The 6000-nt window shown below is 36.5% G+C and overlaps 1 protein-coding gene across 6 annotated transcripts in view; it reads right to left on the minus strand.

Moving 5' to 3' along the window:
* Positions 1–5377, minus strand: part of CDH18 (cadherin 18) — a 479225-nt gene extending 473848 nt beyond the window's left edge. For all 6 annotated transcript variants that reach the window (XM_039382102.1, XM_027735270.2, XM_039382099.1 and 3 more), the window contains exon 1: positions 5049–5377. The gene's annotated coding sequence lies outside the window, so the exon portion shown is untranslated. The remainder of the gene's footprint in view (positions 1–5048) is intronic.
* Positions 5378–6000: the final 623 nt, after the last annotated feature.

The raw sequence follows: 6000 nt of genomic DNA on the forward strand, positions 1-6000 counted from the left end.
ATTTCATTGATTTCAAGGCAGCAAAGCATACAATAGAATTAAACTGTGTTTTATAGAGGAGAAAAGAATCTTACTGCTAGGTACTTAACTCCAACAAAGAAGCGGTCTCTGTTACTTGCTTCTGCCACACACCTCATGTCATCTTCCAACAATTTGGTCTGATTTGGGCCTTATATAACAACATAAGATCCTAGAATATCTTCAGTTGGAAGGGACCCACAAGAATCTGGAAGTCCAACTCCTGGCCCTTCACAGGACAGCCCCAAGAATCACACCATGTGCCTGAGAGTATTGCCCAAGTGCTTCTCAAACTCTCTCAGACCTGGAGCTGTGACCACTTTTCTGGGTAGCCTGTTCCAGTGTTTGGCCACTGTTTGGATTAAGAACTTTTTCCTAATATCCAACCTAAACCTCCCTGGACTCAGCTTCATGCCATTTTCTCGTGTGTCACTGGTCACGAGGTACTTGCCCCTCCGCTTTGCCTCGTGAGGAAGCTGTAGACCATAATGAGGTCTCTCCTCAGTCTCCTCTTCTCCAGGCTGAGCAGACCAAGTGACCTTAGCAGTTCCTCATAGGGCTTCTCCTCAAGGCCCTTCACCATCTTTGTTGCGTTCCTTTGGACACTCTCTAATAGCTTAATATCTTTCTTATATTTTGGTGTCCAAAACTGCACACAGCATTCAAGGTGAGGCCACACCAGTGCAGAGCAGAGCGGGACAATCACCTCCCTCAACTGGCTGGAGATGCTGTGCCTGATGGATTTCTAATAATAATACCAGCTCAAGATTAGTGACTTTTCACATGTACACAATTAATTACTTGAAATGCAAGCCAGTCACAGTTAACTTTATCCTCATTTTAGCAATGAAAAAACTCTCTTCCACTGACAGGAAGTTAATTTGTATGACGCTGAATTTACAATGTGCTAATAACATACCTAATAAAGACCACCTTCTATGAGTTGAAACATCAGTTATGTATCTCAGAAATAATGATTTATTCCAGTTGTTGACAATTTCTATTACATTGCATGAACCTGAAACTGAAACTATTTTCCTGACTATGCAGAGCAAGAAACACAATGGCTTCAGATCTTGGTTGGAATTTCCACATACTGTTTAGCAGAAAAGAATTCTTCATTGACGTGTCATAAGATAGTTGCTATAAGCATGTGTAAAATTTGAGAGATTATTCAGATGTGTAGTAAAACCAGGGAAGAATATAATTTTTTAGCTTGAAGCACTTAAATTCCAATTTGGCCAGATTACACTACTTTGTTTTGAATGTAGAGTATCACATAGGGTGTTAGTTTTTTTCTTCTTTTTCTTTTTTTTCTTGAATGGAGTTGGTAGTATTAGAATCTCTCCAAGCTAAACCATGTAAAGTAGCAAGTTCACCAGGGCAGGTAAAGTCATTTACCAACATGGGATTTTTTTCTTTCAAGGTTGGTAGGAATAATATAATTCTTTAAAACTGAAACAGGTGGACAATTAATTTGCTTGTCTTTTGACACTCATATTTCTCCTGGCCTCACCTCAGCATGCTACTGCAGTGTTTGCAACCACCTTGTTGTGCTTTGCAACAAATCTATTTCTTCTTCTTAGTCTGGATCTGGTTATTCTATAGTTCATTCCAAGGAATTCAACAAGAAATAATAAAAGCTTCAGTTTGTACAAACAGTACTGATTTCAGGTACAGTGGTTCAATGAATTGACTGGAACTACTAAAGGAATAATAGGCAGAACAATGTATATTGGAATTTGTTCCACAGTAACTTCAGTGTAGCTGCTCACAGGTGAATATTTGCAGAATTGAAACTACCTTTCTTACTTTGTGAAAATAAAGTCATCCAAAAATGCTTGTGATATTCTTAGCCCTTCTGAAAGCAAGCTGTGCAAGTGAAGAGTATGTCAGTTCTATATAATCTAGGTTCTTATCGGCACAATATACCAGTACTCAACAGGATTAATTTTTTATTTTCTTTTTATTTTTTTTTTTAATACTAGCTGCGCTGTTGGTCCCAGCTACTAGAATAAGCAAACATTAGCTTTTTGGATATAAGTTGTGCTTCATATTCAGTCTGATCAGGCTGTTAGTTTGATCTAGTAATCCCAGAGATTACTTCAAAGTTGTTGCTGACTGTGTTCCCTGCTTCCTCCGCTTTATGGGACAAAGGTAACTTCAAAACATAACCATCTAACTGGCAGTGAAAGATACATTATTTTTTAACTATGTGCAATAAAACCCCAAACCAAACAGAACTCCCTCCAACAAATGAACTAACAAATAAACAAATGAGATATTTTAAATTGCTCTGTATTATTAAAATGCTCTACACCCAGAATAAATTAAATCAAGCAGAACTTGTTTTTCTGACAAGTCTAATAACTAGATATATCTTTTTATTGCAGCTTGCTGAGTGATATCATAGGAGGAAAGGGCCCCCTAATGGCTTCAAGTTAGCTAGGAAAATAAAAATAAATTTCACATTCTGTCAATTCAAGTTGGAAAGAAATGCAACATTAATTTCAAAAAGAACCAAATAATCTTTTTGAGAAAAAGGTAATACAAGTGAATCAGCTTAAAGTGTTGCAAAAAGTCCAGATTAACAACATTCAAGACTTGAAAGAAAGTGCACAATTTGTAGTATGTAAACTCTTAAACCTTTCTTATTTGATTTTTTCATTCCATTTGTTTTCCTGAATTTGGCAAAAGAAGATGCTTGCAATCTGTAATGTGGAAATGAATATCTTATAGCTAAGTTTTTGGGTTTGTGATTTTCTTTTGTGCTTAAAAAAAAGGTTCAAATTTAATATTGTCTTTTCAAAAATAAACACTTTGTAGCTTTATTTGGAATTTCAAGGTTGACTACTAACATATACTAATCTGGAGGGAACCATATTGCTGATTTTGAAATCACAGAATTACCATGATTTTATTTCCAATCAAAAAATTATAAGGTATATTTAAAGAGCACAGATGAACAAGGCTTTTCAGAAAGAAAAGAGAGAGATTAATAAGAGCTGTAAGAAAGCTTTTGCGCTTACATAAAGGATTATTTTTTGCAAGTCAAACTGCACATGAAATATATTGAGGCAGGCCTTAAGCTGTGTAAGAATCCAGTGAATTAGGCATCCAATTATCTTAGCTCCTTATAAAATATTGTCCATATTTAGTAGCTCTAACTCTTGATATCCACGTCTTTGTCTTACTGTTAAAATTTTCAGTCAGGTAATTAAAATGTAAAGGGTTTCTCTCCATTTTTTTATGGTCAGATTCTGCACTCTGACTCCATAGTCACTGTATGCAGTCTTCACTTTTGGTAGTATTTTCTGGAGTAAAATACCACTTAATGAAAGGTACGGTGGCAAAATGTGCCCCCAAGAGAATTACCTTCTACCTGGAAAGAATTTCAGAAGGAAACACTGAAATTGCTGACATGGATCAATTATGTATGTAAGAAATAACATAAACATTATTCATGAAGAAAATATGAAGAAATAAAAGAGCACAGATGCTATAGTTTAAGTATTCCTTTAGTTTTGGCTCATCAGTTTAGTTCTTGGTTTTGCCAGTGCTTATTCATATTGTACATTATAGAAGATGAAGTTTTCTCTTAAGCATTACTTATTTTTTCATGTGACCACTTAAGACACCCATTCAAATTATTGATAGTTTTCAAAAAAATCTCTGTATGTCTAAGGTCCTCAACATTTATAATGTGTTTCTTTTACAAAATTATAAATAATCATTTTGGTAACTCCATATTTAGGTTTTGAGAAGTCATTAAGTATTTGAGTATGGTGGCTTACAGAAATTTATAAAAAAATTCATGGTAAAGGAAGAGAAGAAAGTGCTTTTCTATATTTGTGATGCTTTTGTCATTGGATAAATTGGATTACAGTGAGGTGCACAATCTAAGAGCAAGATCTTGCTATAGGCAGTTTCTTAGTTGGACAAAGCATTGGAATGCTGTACTTGGCTGTGTGCAAGTCTACCTACATGGTTACATTAACAGACTGATGTCTCCACTTAGAGGGAGTAATCACAATAGCTGCTGTATGAAAAACTCTTCAGCAGCAGAATGCACAAACTGATGAGGAAGGTGGTGCAGATTCTCACATCTGTTAGGAATATGCTACTAGTGAAGTGACAATGCTGTCTTCCTAGCATTATGCTCCCATGGCCTATAAATCCCGAGCTGATCAACTTGCTGACTTGCTTCGTAACCAAAAGTCGGGTTATTTCAGTTTTAGCCTATCACCTTCAAAATCACAGCAATTCATCACAACCTATCACAGCAAAACCACTTACAGCATAGCGGAAGTAAATATGTAGAAAGTTTATACAGAGATAGGCAATTAGGAGACAGTAGTGTCAATGTCACATCAAAACAAGCAATCAGTCTGTGGGATGACTGCATCTAATATGCAGCACAGTGTAACAGAACATCTTAGGTTTCATGTCTCAGGTCATAAGCCTTGATCTTTGCTTTGCAGGCAGAATGCTAGCAATAACTACTATATATATATAAAAAAAAAGGCAGTTTAATGCCATATTATTTAAGGCTGACCATATTTGCTCAGCTGTGGTAAGCTTGCAGTCAAAAGACAGATACTATTTCAAACTACTGACAAACACTGAAAAATCCTTCAGGTAAATGTTCTCTCTACCTGGCTTCAGAACACGTACAATAATGAATTAATTATATTTGAGCTCTTGTGTGCCATTATTACTCCGGACTGCTTAGCAAGTGTGGGACAAGTTACATTAAAACATCATCCAAGTAGTTAGAAATAATCTTTCTAGTTGTTTCATTCCCATTTACTTGAAGGGTTAAGCATGATAAATGCAATGCAAACCATGTCCTGTTGCTAATTGTCTTCCAGTGTACATAGTATTTGACACATATAATCTGTGACTGGAAGAAATGCAAGTGCAAAAATGCATTCTGTGAACAGATGCCAAAGCTTGTGTTTAACATGCAAGATATAAAAGAATAATTCCTTTTTTTAGCTGCTCAGAAAAGCAAATTATAATTTCCTTACCTGGAAGATCAAACTCTGTATATCATCAGTATTATGTGAGCTAAGGGGAGAGGACGAATTTTTGTCTTCAGTAATAAGCCTTTTTTCAGAGATGCAGAACATGAGAGATGTAATTGTAAGTAAAATGAACTATTCCAACGTCCAGTCTGTCATCGGTTGCACAGGCTTAGAGCTGGCATCCTCTTGCAAATGAAAAAAGGTAGCTCAGCAAGTTCTCTGCTGAAGGAGCTCAATATCAGTGTTATCAGGCACCGGTAGTCACATACTGATGCTAGAGTGTGTACAGTCTCCCTCTATTGCGCGCTTTCTCTCGCTTGCTCTCCCTCTCTCTCACCCTGACGTTCACTCAGCTCTGAATCTGAGCTCCTTCTGCTGCTGTATAATCAATCTAGCCTGTCTGAATCTAATAGGCCTCTATTTAACCAGCCAATCAATAGCACAGATTCCGCTGTTGCTCCCTGGGGTCTTTTCCAGGAGTGGTATAAACAATATTAGTTTGGGTAGCAGTTTAAGCAAGTATTTTTCATTATTTTATCTCCCTTGAAGAAAAATTGTTTAGCAGAGCCCAGGTTCAAAGCTATCTTTCCCTGTGTTCTTTTTGTGAGAGTTATATAAACATGCACATTGCAGTGCACTGACATTCTGAACACTTTTAAATTTTTACCCAATCTGCGTGTTTTAGAATGCATATTAAAAAAGAAAGAAAAGAAAATGAACATACACACACAAACATTTCCCCCATCCCCCAGTCCAGAAATGAACCTGCATGGCAAGACTCAGGCTTTGTGTTCTGAAAAATCCAGTAGTGTGTTTTGTAACCTGGAATTGTTTATGGCAATTGTGGAAACTAGGCATAACCCAAGAATTAGGAGAATTGTGCTTCAGACTGTGCTTCTAACCCATGCCAGTTAGAACTCACTTTTTTCCTACACTATTTATGTTTCACCTTGTG

The sequence above is a fragment of the Pipra filicauda genome, unplaced genomic scaffold, assembly GCF_003945595.2.
Source record: "Pipra filicauda isolate LSUMZ 115617 unplaced genomic scaffold, ASM394559v2 scaffold254_size1108330_pilon, whole genome shotgun sequence".
NCBI lineage: Eukaryota > Metazoa > Chordata > Aves > Passeriformes > Pipridae > Pipra > Pipra filicauda.